Raw genomic sequence first — 13,815 nt, forward strand, 5'->3', positions numbered from 1 at the left:
CCTGAGCTGAAGCTGGACTTTTAACCGACTGAGCCACCCAGGCTCCCCTCCATCAACTAAGATTTTTAAAAGTGTACATATCTGGGTTATTGTGAGGATTAAATGGAGATATTGCATGAAAAGATTCTCTCACATGGTTTGTATTAAATAATTGTCTACTTTCCTTTGATGGCACTAAACATTCTTTTTAGTTCTTTGCCTGTCTCTCTTACTTAGAATTTCTTTGCTGGATACTTATCCTCCCCATCCCTTGAATTATAGGCATTGCTCTAATGGAAATTTGCTTTTTGGGGGATTTCCTCCCCACAATTCCAGGGCAAATCCAAGATTTCTATCTGGAGAGTCTATACCTTCCCAACCTCCTGCTCCAGAAGATCTGAGCATGGCACGTTACCTAGGCCTGACTAATCAGAGTTTTTCATTCTCTTGGACAAACAGTGATTGGTTCAGGAGTGGGCAGGAGACCTCCTCTCAGAATCACTGAGACTCCAGGAGATTTCTGCTAAGGCTTCTGGGAGTGAGGCACTTTTTCCCATTAGGCTTGAAAGTGTTGAAGATAGAAGGCCAGATGCAAATACAGCCATCCTGCCATCACAGGGGAGACCCAGCTTAGGAATGGAGCTAAGCCAGAGGGAGAAAAGCCAAAGGATGAAGGAAGAGAAACAGTCCTGGTGATACCATTTGGGCCTCTGCACCAAATTACACCTAAAAACAACATAGCATCAGGACTTCTTTGCTTACTCATTAAGTCCCTTTTTTGCTTAAGCATTAATCCCTTTTTGGATGGAGTTTTCTGATATTTATAAGTAAATACATTTTAACCAAGAGAGAAATGTTAACATCCACTCCTCATTTATTCAACAAGTACTCATCAAGCGTCTTGTGTGTGCTAAGGACTGTGTGTGCTAAGAACTGGAGATACAAGTGTAAGTGAAACCCATCTCTGCCTTCAGGAAGCTAGTTAAGAGACAGGAAATAGGCGAAGACAACTTCGTGCCATTAGTATTGCAGAAATACAGTCTGCTCTGGAAGCACAAAGAGGGGTAGCTACACTGTCTCAGGGAATGATGGAAGACTTTCCAGGGGGCATGATCTGCATGGAAACCCAAAGGATTTGTAGCCAGGCAATGATATAGGGAGGGATGAAGAGTGTTCTGTGCAGTGGGAAAATGGCCAGAAAGGACTCAGAGAAAATACAGAGCACCGGAAATTTTGGAGACCTGTGCAAAGTAAAATAGTGTTCTAAGGAGAGGGTCTACCAAGAGTCCAGAGAGGTAAGCAAGAATAAAACTGTGAAGGACCTTGCAAGCTTGAGGACTTTGTTTGGAAATGTGGGAAGGCTTTCAGCAGGGGAGTGTGTGGCCATGATCTCCTACTGCTACACACACAAACGTACCATATATTCCTACAGCTGTCAATGTCATCCACTCCTAGGTTGATGATATCCAAATCTGTGTCTCGGGCTTCTGTCCTGAGCTCCAGGAGGACATCCTATGGCAACTTCAAGTAAATCTCTTCATTTTCCTCCCTTCTCTGTCATTCTGCTTGTGTCCCCAGATTCAGTAATAGCATTGCCCTCTTTCCAATCACTGGCTATAAAGCCCTGAGTCATGCTTCTCTCTTCCATTTCCTGTACCATACTCAGTGGTTGCCGTATCTCAGCAATTCTATTTTCAGATTGTCTCTTTCATTTTCATGTGAACTGGAAGCTATAGCTTTAATTTTCCAGAAAGCTTTCCCACCCCCATCTTCTGGTAACTGAGCTGGTATATGACCAAGGCCTGGCTTTTCATGGTGTCTGCAGCAGATAGATGCTAGGGTGACCCTTCATGATTCCCACTTCCTACTGTTCATGCCTCTGTGTGATCCCCTCTTTGAGTGTAGGTGGGATCTATGACTTGCTTTTACCCGATGGACTATGGCAAAAGTAATAGAGTTTACATTATATAAGACCCATCTTGCTAGAAGGCTTACTCTAGAGATTTTTCTACAATAAGAAATATTAAATATAACATAATTTTAGTTATAATATATTTTAATGTAATAATATAATATATAATTATATAAATTATGTACTCTATAATATATAATTATGTATTATAAATTACATATAAAATATATAATATATAAAAGAGAAAAGATAGTCTATTGTACATGGTAAAGGGAAGTATTATTTTGTAAAATGTTTGTTTTAGTTGTATGTATGTACATATATATATATATATATAGGGTCAAATGTAAAAAATACTTATGGTATACATATATAATTATATATATAAGATCATACACTATATTTACTATAATACCATATATACTGTATAGCATATTATAGTACATACAATATTACAATTACATGCTATATATTATATGCTGAATATGTAATATATGTGTGTTACATTATGACCTAACATATATATACACAAATATAACTAAAATAAACATCTTACAAAACAATACTTATCCTTACTATTTACAATACACTATCTTTCCTTCTTTTCTATACTTTTGATGCTCTTTTAAAATCCTGCTTGCAGCCCATGTGCTTCTGTCCTCACCACAGTGAGAAATGCAGTTGCCCTGTGCTCTGAGCTGCATTCGCTGTGGCTGTAGGAGGTTGGAGATGTTCTATGCCATGCTGAGGAGCCCCCAAACCAAGGCTTTTTTATGAGGAAAGAATCTAGAGCTCAGCTTGCTGCTGCTGATGAGGCTGAGACTTTACAAGGAACTGTAAGCCCTGATAGTTCAGAAATGGATTACAAGGAGCACGGGATGATTTCAATCAGCATCTCTTAGTCCCCCAGAGCACACTGAGATGCTCAACCACTGGATTTTGATGTTGCTCAGGAACCTCCTAACAATCCTGGATGAAAAGAATTCAGCAAGAGGGAGGAGTCTAGGAATCTCCTGAAAGAGTGGTTTCCAAAGCAGGAGAGAAGCCGACCTCAACCCCCAGGCATCTGCCTGAACTGTTCCCCAGCAGCATTTTAAGGAAGTGCCAATGGGACAGTGTGCTTTTGATCTGAGTGGAGAAATCCATTTGAAATAGAAAGCAAGTCTGGAAAGCAGAAAGATAAACATGTACAATAATCATAAGTGAGAGCAAACAAGATACTTGGTGACTTGTTGGAGGAGGATGAAGATGAAAATGCAGAACCTTTGCAAAGCACATAAAACAAAACATAGTTACCTTGCGTTAGCAAAGACAGCGGTCTATGTACTGCTACACCGTATCATTCTTGGGTTTTTTTATTTTCAAGCTAATAACCATGAAAATATATCTTTATACACAAACATTTCCCCCACTTTCTTAATGGGGATAACTTGAACTGATATTTAACGTCCTCTAAAATCACAATAAGTAACTGTGATGTATGTCGAATAATTGGAAATTTTGGGAGTTCATAGGAAAGCCGTTATATAGACCACAAATAGGAACTATTGTAATCTTAAAAAATGCCAATATTCCCTATGCAGACAGTATTTTAGGTATTTTGAAGTAGGAAAAGTGCAAAAACTTCAGCTTCTTCAAGCAAGAAAGGCCCTTAGACAGGGCTACTTTTTATGATTGGTTTGCAGCAGTATTTTAAACTTTTATATTCAATTAATGTAAAAACGTTAAGAGAACATACCTTACCTTGAGAAACACAATAGTAACGAGGGTTCCCTTTTGTCTTTAATTCTCAGAATAACTTATTTAGTTACTTACACTGAATATTTTTAGAAAAGTTTCTTTTTTTGTCTTCCACATATATGAACAGGAAATAAAATAAGTAGCATATTGCATATAAGTCAATGTACTGGTAGGTTAAAAGTTTTCCCCAAGAAGAGCTCATTTTATAATTTAATTCAAGGGAAGCCAGTAGAAAATGTTCTATCAAGTTGCCTGAAATATAACAGGTTCTCAAATTACTTGAAATAGAATTCAGTGAATATGAATGAAGTTTCCGATAGTGTTGATACAACAAGTTCCATATGAGTCGAGTTGGCTTGCTACATATCCAGATTCTCAGTATTCCCAACTTCTGTTATGAACACACATTCCTCCATCTTTCTTCAACATCTTGTCCTGTTTTCTCATAGACCCTGCCAAGCTCAAGCTACCATCCCTTTTTCATGTATTTTTTAGTTTGTTATTTTGAGATATTTGTAGATTCACATCAGTTGTAAGACATATCACAGAGGAAGGGCTCCTGGGTGGCTCAGTCAGTTAAGCGTCCAACGCTTGATTTTGGCTCAGGTCATGATCTCACACTTCATGGGACTGGGGCCCACATCGGGCTCTGAGCTGAGCATAGAGCCTGCTTGGGATTCTCTCTCTCCCTTTCTCTCTGCCCTTCCCCACTCATCCTCATTCTCTCTCTCTCTCTCTCTCTCTCTCTCTCTCAACAAATAAAAAAAATATTTTTTAAAAGAGAAATATCACAGAGGAATCTCATATACCTTTTATCCAGTTTCCCCCAATGGTAACATCTTGCATAACCAGAGTGCAATATTACAATCAGGATATTGACATGAATGCAATCCACCCACCTGGTTCAAATGTAACCACTTTTGTGTGCACTCATTTTGTGTGCACAGTTTATCACAGGTGTAGATTCACGTGCCACCACCACAGTCAAGATACAGAACAGTTCCATCATGGGAATTCCTTGTGGTTTTTTATAGCCACAGCCCTTTCCCCATGCCCTAACCTGTGGCACACACAAATCTGTTCTCCATCTCTATAATTTTGTCATTTCAATAATGTCATATAAATGGGACCATTCAGTATATAACCTTTTGAGATTTTTTGTTTTCCACTCAGCATAACTCCCTTGAGACCTATTCAAGCTGTTGCCTGTATCAATGATTCATTCTGTTTTATTGCTGAGTGGTACTCCATAAGACAGAGGTATGGCAGTTTGTTTAACCATTCCCCGGTAAAGGACATTTGGGTTTTTTCCCACTAATGGGTCGACATACAACTTTGAAAGATGTCTTTAATTACTTGGCTCTGCTGCTAACCTTGTTCTCAAGCCACACTAGAGGTCTTGCTTTCCTCACACATGGCTGGCTCATCAGCTGCTGTTTCTCTGTCCCTGTTCAGGGATATTTGTTTCTCATTTGTGCCCCCAAAAACTCTACCTAGAACATCTTTGTCTAGTGAAGTCCTACTTACAAGAATAAGTTAGGCATGTTTTTTGCTACAAATCACAAGAAACTTGACTGAAGTGTCTTTTTTTTTTTTTTAATGTTTATTTATTTTTGAGACAGAGAGAGACAGAGCATGAACAGGGGAGGGTCAGAGAGAGGGAGACACAGAATCTGAAACAGGCTCCAGGCTCTGAGCCATCAGCCCAGAGCCCGACGCGGGGCTTGAACTCACGGACCGCGAGATCGTGACCTGAGCCCAAGTCGGACGCTTAACCGACTGAGCCACCCAGGCGCCCCTGAAGTGTCTTTTTAAAAAGGGGACTTTTTTTCTCACTACCATAACAGGTATTGCCTAGAGCAATAGAAAAAGATGTAATAATATTATAGAAAAAGCTTACTAAATTTTTCTATAATATTAGTAGTAAACATTTTAGACTTTGTGAGCCAAAAAGTAAAGTCAAAGATTATCATGTAAGCACTTCTGTAACAAGAGAGAAAACTCGTGCCCTGCCCCATTTGTTTGCTGTGGGCCATGTGGGTGTTACTCATGCTTCTCCTCTGTAGTTGCCTTTTGCTGCAGATATTCTTGCGAGAAAAAAAAAAAAAAAAAAAAAAAAAAAGATATTCTTGCGAGAAAGAGCTTATCAGCACACGTGGGAGGGGCCTGGCCAGGTAGGTAGGAGGGATGGCTACCTCACTGGTCAATGTCACTCTGCCCCAGTGACATCCAGAGTCCTGTGCATCCTATACTCCTGTGAGCCCAGCATATCAACTTGGGCAGCTAGCCAGAAACAAGGGGACTCACATAGTCACCAATCTCCAGACTGAGAGTCCACCACTCAGTTCCCACTTGTTGCCAACAGTGGAATCCCTAATATATTGGTGGTGGCCAGGCAGTGCCTCCGAGGCTTACAAACACAAACTTGGCTTAGGGTCTATAGCTTGTCAAAGCTTAGCTGGAGTAAGGTAATTGCTATTTATTGTTCGAGGGGTTCAAAGATGTCAGGATTGACATCTTTGTGATTCTCTTTGTCTTTCCCTCATGGTCTCAAGATGGCTGCTTCAGTTCCAACCATGACTTCCAACCAAGTCAGAAGTGAGGAAAAATAAAAGGGATCATGACTATCTCCTTTACCAACAGACGTTTTTCCAGATCCAAGTCCAGGTGGTTTTCTTTAAGTTGCATAGGCCAGAACTAGGTCTATGGTTTCATTCTCAGACAGAGTCTCTCAAGCACTGAGTTTGAATTGTCCTCACTAAGCAGATATGTATCTCTTTACAAATAATTCCTTCCAATCCCAGAGAAAACACCAAAGGGTCCAGTGTGGGTTACATATTCACCCCTATTTCCAAGGGTTTAGGAAACTCTGATCAGCCAGCCTGCGTCCATTCTTGACCCACAGGCCAGGGCAAGTGGGGAAATGTGACTGTTAGCACTGCCATGTGAGGGAGCGTGAGTTCCTAAAGGAAAAGATGCTGGCAGAAACAGATACCCACTACAGAAGAAGTCAATATGTTGCTGCTAAATTGAATTGAAGTATCATTATTAAGTAGTTATACTCAAGGTTTTAATGGATTTGTAAGTGCTGCTATCCTGGCAGTATGCCAAACAATTAACAGTATTTGTCTTCAAGAAATTTACAGTCTGGGGTAGACATTGGTCATTTGGCTAAATATGATTCTTTTGGTAACAAATGAAAAAATATTTAACAAAATAAAAAGCATAGGAGCAGCTGGATGGCTCAGTCAGTTAAGTGTCTGACTCTTGATCTCAGCTCAGGTCATGAACTCATGGTTCATGAGTTCGAGCCCTGCTTCTGGCTCTGCACTGACAGTACAGAATCTGCTTGAGATTCCCCCTCTCTCTCTCTCTCAAAATAAGTAAATAAGACTTAAAAAGAAGCAAAATAAATAGCATAGGCCAAGCCATGAGATTCTAAATAACAGAGACTCAGAAGTAAGTCAGTGGTGTACTTTTGAATAAACAAACTGAAATGGAGAAGATTTAAATAATGTATCTGCAGCCGTACTGAAAGTAGTGACTGAAGTGGGGTCAAAACCAAACCACAGGACTGTTACCTTAGGAGCATGAACTAAATCTCTTGAATCCATCCAGCTTGGTGTTTTATGCCTTAAGATGACAGGCACTCCAGCCTGGCAGGCATGCAAAGTGTCTACAGACTGTCATCATGTCTCACCTTGGCTTGCTCAAAGTGTCTGGCTAGACATGAGGCATCCTGCTGTGCTACCTGCCGCCCGGCTAGGACTTGACCAATCAAGGGACCATTTCACAACCAGTGATACAGGAGAGATCCTTGATGTTATAAGACATTCTATGTTTCCTCACTTTCCTTTGCCAACTGTAGAGTAGGACAGAGGCTGCAGAAAGTGGAGTGACAATTCTAATGGAAGAGGATGTGTTGTGATATGGTGGTGCCATTGGGTGGGGGTGGTCAGAAAGCTTGGTAGTAGCAAAGCAAAGAGCAGAAAATCCTCTTAATGTGTCCTAGACAGTTCAGTGCTGTCTTTATTTGATAATTAATGAATTAAACCACCATACCACAGTGTGCATCAATTCTTGCTTGTCAGCCACAGTCAATATCTTCTATCAGTTCAACAAGGATTGTTGATAGACTCAAAGTGGCCCACACCCCCTAAAATGAAGTTGTACTCTCCTTATCAGTGACAGTTATCAGGGCATGTAATACAAGCACTAATTACTGTAATTTCTTCTGCCATTAAATGATGCAAGCATCTTCCATATGTGCATGATGCCAAGGGTCTGAGGCAGAGAAGGAGAGGGAGTGTTGAAGGGAAAGACACCCAGAAGAATACAAGGAGACCTACAGTCTCCACTCTCACATGTCTGTGTGATGCTTTCAAGGTCTCTGGCTTTCTGGATCTGCTTTCTCATCTGTCCAATGATGGAGTAATTTCTAAAGTCTATTCCATCTTCATGAAAAAAAAATCTTAATGTTTACATTAAAAGCATTCTCAATTAGAACTTCTTTGATTATCAATAATAGAAACTCACTGGAGCTAGCTAAAAAGCTAAAAAGAGATATATGTTGGAAACTGTCGTGTGCAAGGAATGGCACTTTAGTATTTTCCTTTGACTCAAACAGAACCCGATTCTGATCCTTCATCCCATTGTGCCGGCAAGAACATGCAGGAGAGGGTTGTGAGGGTGCAGGGATGAGGACTGGAGAACCAAGATGATATACAAAATATTTAACATCCTATACAGTCACAAAGGTGCATGCCAGCTGAGCATCAACCTGGTGCAAGGGGTTGGGAGTTGGTGAAATGGAGGAGTGAGGGGAAAAGAATTAAACAAAAGTAGCTCTTCTCCTTTCAGGTTCTCCCCCCCCCCCAAACAAGAATATTAGTACCTTCATAAACAACTCAACACCTAAAGATACATAGGCACTGGAGCTCAAGGGTAGAGACAAAGCCAGCCTGCAAGAATGAATTAGAACCAAGGGTTTGGAGACATTAAGACTCTAGATTCATCTCCTGCAGGCCCTTCTCTGTAGGAAAGACTCCCTCACTGTTTTCTTTCTCTCATTTGCTCCAACTGGCTCTGTCTAGTTTTCCAGTTTGCATGCTGCCAATATCTCCTGAATTGACTTTCTTGTTGTTCAAAACATCATATAGATTAAGGATGAACTGAATCCAAATTCTTCATGAAGGCAGACTAATTGACAAGGCTTGGGTCAGGTACATTTTCTTGGACCATCTAGCTGTGACTAGAGTGACATAGTCATATGTGGCGGGGAGGAGGGAGCTGCTGTGTACTATTGCAACTACAATGTAAATGGTAGTATAAGAAAATATTGAAAATATTTAACAGTTGGTATGAAATGAGCACCAGCCACTGAGAATGAACATGAGCCATAAAGACCCAGTATAGCTGGACAAGGGCTTTCTAGCTGTATCAGCCTGGGATAGGGACAGAAGAGGACCAGTTTCTAGAAAATGGGAAATAATCATGAACTGGACAGTTAATCAAAGAGCAATCTATTACAAAGTCTAAGAAAAAATAGTCAAATCCATTTTAAAAATGAAGTAATAGTGTTCCTGGAAACATTTTAGCAATTAGAGAGATAATTTAAGTGTCATTTTGGTTTCTATTTGATTGGAGGAATAATTCCATAGAATGCTGTGTTAAGTGTTGTAAACAATAGAAGAAAAATATAGCACATGACACTCCATACTCTCTTTCACTCTGATTTGAGACGGAAGACAGAAAATTTACAGGCATTTAATTGCAAAGTGCACACAGTGTGTGCCCTGGGAGTCAGAAAAAAGAAGACATTCTTGTGGCCCAGAGAAGTCAGGGATGCCTTCAGAGAGTAGCTGAGGATGATTTTTATGGCTCCTTTAAGCATAAAGAATTTCTGGTTTTTTTAATATTTATTTATTTTTGAGAGAGAGAGATAGAGCATGAGTGAAGGAGGGGCAGAGAGAGAGAGAGACAGAATCCGAAGCAGGCTCCAGGCTCTAAGCTGTTAGCACAGAGCCCAATGTGGGGCCCAAACTCAAGGACTGAGAGATCATGACCTGAGCCGAAGTTGGATGCTCAACTGACCAAGCCACCCAGAAAAAAAGTGCCCCTTTTTTTCATTTTTTAGAAATGTTTATGTATTTTTCAGAGAGAGAGGCAGAGCATGAGTGGAGAAGGGGCAAGCATAAAGATTTTCCAAATTCTATGGATTAACGAAGGGACCCACCATCTGGACTTTGAGGGATGTACTCAAAAGGTCAAGGGAGCCTTATAGATCAAAGATGGGACTACAAGAAACTTTGCTAAAGATCAAACACCAGCCTTCTGAATGAAGTGCAGACACATGCTAAATACAGAGGAACCTTGAAAACATCATGCTAAGTGAAAGAAGCCAGACACAAAAGTCACATATTAGAGGACTCCCATTTAAATAAAATATCCAGAATAAGCAAATTCATGGAAACAGATAATTTGTGATTACCAGAGACTGGCGGGAACAGAGAATGGGGAATGACAGCTAATGAGTATGGGGTTTCTTTTGAGGATGACGAAAATGTTCTAGAATTAGATAGTGGTGATGGTTGTACAACATTGTAAATACACTAAAAGCTACTTAACTTCACATTTCAAAATGATGAAATGTATGGTATGTGAATTATATTTCAATAAAAACACAAACAATAAGAAAAAAAAAAAACACCAGCCTTCTGGTTAGAAATAACTTCTTTTCTCTTAGTCCTCTTTGCTTCACTCTGCAGAGTTGTCCTACCTCTGCCTGTGCTATGAATGTCTGCCAATTCACTGACAACTACCTACTTTATAATGCCAGACTAGAACCCTCCCCTGGGCTCCCATTGCAACTGAACATCTTCTCGGAAGATCCCACAGGCACCTCAAACCCAACATAAGGAAAATAAAATTGCAGTTTTGGAGGCCACCCTCCTTTTTTTTCCAGTACTTCCTCCTTTAGTTGACAGCTTCCCTGACTATCCAGTCATTTAAGCCATCCATGTGTAGGTCATTCTTTATGCCTTTCATTCATTCATTAATTAATTAATTCATTCATTCGTTTGTTTATCTTTTCAGTTAATATTTTTTTTAAAGACCTGCTATGTATCAGGCATGGTGCTATGTGCTGGAAACAGCGCTGGGATACCAGATGGTTTCAGCCTCTGCGGAGGATACTGGGAAGACTATTTAATCAAGAATTCTGACACAGTGAGATGAGAACTATGACCTAGGTAATACAGCGATCTGTATTTTTATATAAGCACACAGCACCGGGATCCAACCTCCTACTTCCAGTTAGTCACCAAATGCTATTATTGATTTTGCCTTTTAGATGCTTCTTAAATCTGGTGTTTGCTCTTCATCCACAATACCCTTGCCTTCCTTCAAGCCCTCATCAGCTCATGTCTATCTGACTGCAACTGCCTCCTAACCAGTCTCTTTTCCCAGTTTCTCATGCCTCCAGCCTCACTAGTCTCAGTTCCTTCTCCCACATTGCCTCCAGAAAAATACGTCAAAAACAAAATATCTCATGCAATTTCCTTGTTTATAAGTGTCTATCTATTGTAGTGACCCAATACACCTGGGGGCTATGCCATGCTCCCATCAGAACAAGAACCTACAATAGCAGAGAAATTGATGACATGAAGGGGGTTTGCCCCCATCCCCAACTCTGGTGGGGAATCATTGTGCAGTTTCATTGTTCCTTCCTAGGACATGTGTAGTCCTTTATTATGTGACCCCTGCTTCCTTCTCCCATATCACCCCTTGCCATGGTTTCTCCCATGTGGTAGGATGGATTTTCTTTCTCCAATTTTCTCAATCTCCGTGGTCTACCTATCACCAAAGCTGAGACTGTTCCCCAAGGCAGAGAAATTGACGGGCTTAATATAACAATTCAAAATTGCTTGGCTAGCAAACAGTAAATGAGGCCACATGAAAGGTCTGAAGATCTTTCAGATATTTGACTATGAGGCCAGCTCTTAGGCTCTTTCCCCCACCCACTTGATTTGAAGCCCCTGACCCAGTCCAGCCGCAGAGGTGGATGGAACTGAGTGATTGGCAGCCTCTCGAAGACTGACCACAAGAAGAGGTGGGATGCGAGCACAGCAGGGAGTGAAGGGAATGAAAAAGTTTAAATGTACCAAAGAAATGAGCAGGAGAGAGGAGACAGAGAGAGACAGAGAGAGCCCAAAGCGGAGGGATGATCTCCAGTCCTTGCTTACTCGGGGTACAGATCACATGGCCACCACGAATATTGATACTAAATCTTGGTGCTAGTTAGAGGAATCAGTGGGGTAAGAGGAGCTGCTTCTGAATTCTCTCTTCCCCTGAGGATTTTATGAGTTGAAACATGCCACTGGAACCCAAAGTAAAGGGTTGCGTTTACTTTCTTTAATATTCTACACGTATGATTTAGTGACAGACAGTAAAACTCTTTGGTTATGGACTGTACCGTCTCTTCCTTCCTTGTTGCAGGCTGTAAGCAGGGGTTGCATCCATATGTGCCCTACACACTAGCCATTGTTATTCCTGCAAGTGTGGTGCTGTTGTGTGCCTCTTGGCTTTTGTCTCTGCTGTTTCCTCAGGCCGAATGGTTCCCTCTTCTCCAGTTTGCTTATTTAGACCTCATCCTTCATGACTCACCTTGAGCTTTTGCTGACCCTTCCAACACTAAAACACCAGGTGACTAAGGAACTAGGCGCTCCTCCCTTGTTTTTCCATAATGTCCAGTATCCCTCTCTTATAGCCCTTGTATCATAATTATTTGTATAAATATGTCTTCTCTATTAGAGGGGAGGATGGAGATTGCATCAAGTGTATCTTTTTATCTTTAGGTCTTAGCAAAGTGTTCTTAGCACTTACATGGTCTTCAATAAATATTTCCTGAATAGATGAAAGAATTAATAATAGGACTACTGCATATTGAATAATAGGCACATGTCCCTACGTCTCCAGACTAAAATCTTATTTAGTGGCCTCACAGGATCCAAATAAGATATTTCCCTTCTGACCTAAATGATTTGCTGACCCCCTTGTCAAAAATATAGAGGGATTAGGACTAATTGGATTTGTCTAAAGAGGTAGAGAGAAGGGAGAGAGAGACTTAAAGTAGCCAGGCCTCATCTTGTTGCACAGTTTACTGGACTCAATCTCAATAAAATTGGATCAGCCAGCACAGTTCTCTTCTAGCCCTGATTTAATAGAGGGGATGAGAGATGTCGAATGCACCATTAAAGAGGAGCATGGCAGGAAAGGAGGTTGTTCAGGTCCAAAGGAGCTGGCTGATGGAGCCAGTCATGCCCATTAGTGGCTGTTAAGAGAAGGGGCACCTTGCATATTGCACTCAGCGTCCCCTCCGAGAACCTTGAGTTCTTGGAATCCAAGCATGCTGATTTTGACCTCCCTGCCATCTGCTTCCCCAGCACCACTGATGATGGGGTGACTCTGACACAGTTTATGGTTGCCTTAAGCAAGTTACTTCTTTTAACATCTATTTTAAAAAGAGAATAAAGATACTGTTTGCTGTTGTTATGAGGTCAGAAACATAGGGTACTCACAAAGCACCAACACATCACAATTGCTATAATTAATTTCATTATATTTTTGTCCTGTAATAATGTACAGTTAATTATAGTCCATTATAGTTATACTTATGTGCAGAACAATGAACAACAGCCATTTGTTTACATGTTTATTTTATTAAGGATATTTTGAAAAATGATGAAAGTTATAAAAAAGAAACTCAAGTTCTCCTGGAATATCACCATCGAGAAATAACCATTATGAGTGCATAACTTTCTTTTGCTTTTCTTTCTTTCTTTTTTTTTTCTTGTGATATATATTTAAATTTATATTTATTTTTATAAGATTTTATTTTTAAGTAATCTCTACACCCAACGGGCTTGAAGTTAAACCCCAAGATCAAGAGTTGCATCCTCTACTGACTGAGCCAACCAGGCACCCCCATATATGTCTTTTTTAAAAAACTGGATTACACTGCACAGCCTGCTCTGTTTTGTTAAACCACAGAACTACAGACTGCAAGTTTCTCTATGCCATGTGGTCTGCATGATTTTTGAAGACAGTATAGTATTCTATCTCATGCATGGATCATAGTTAATTTGGTCAGGCCACAGTCATCATATTTTACCCCAGAAACTATT

The 13,815-nt window shown here is 40.4% G+C and overlaps 1 protein-coding gene across 3 annotated transcripts in view; it reads left to right on the plus strand.

Annotated features, from left to right (window-relative positions):
* Positions 1-13,815, plus strand: part of PAQR8 (progestin and adipoQ receptor family member 8) — a 116,794-nt gene that overhangs the window by 54,365 nt on the left and 48,614 nt on the right. The window contains exon 3 of one of the 3 annotated variants that reach the window (XR_006202643.1): positions 10,727-10,881. The exons of the other annotated variants lie outside the window; for them this stretch is intronic. The gene's annotated coding sequence lies outside the window, so the exon portion shown is untranslated. The remainder of the gene's footprint in view (positions 1-10,726; positions 10,882-13,815) is intronic. 3 annotated transcript variants of the gene reach the window in all.

Source organism: Panthera leo, chromosome B2, assembly GCF_018350215.1.
Source record: "Panthera leo isolate Ple1 chromosome B2, P.leo_Ple1_pat1.1, whole genome shotgun sequence".
NCBI classification, from domain to species: domain Eukaryota; kingdom Metazoa; phylum Chordata; class Mammalia; order Carnivora; family Felidae; genus Panthera; species Panthera leo.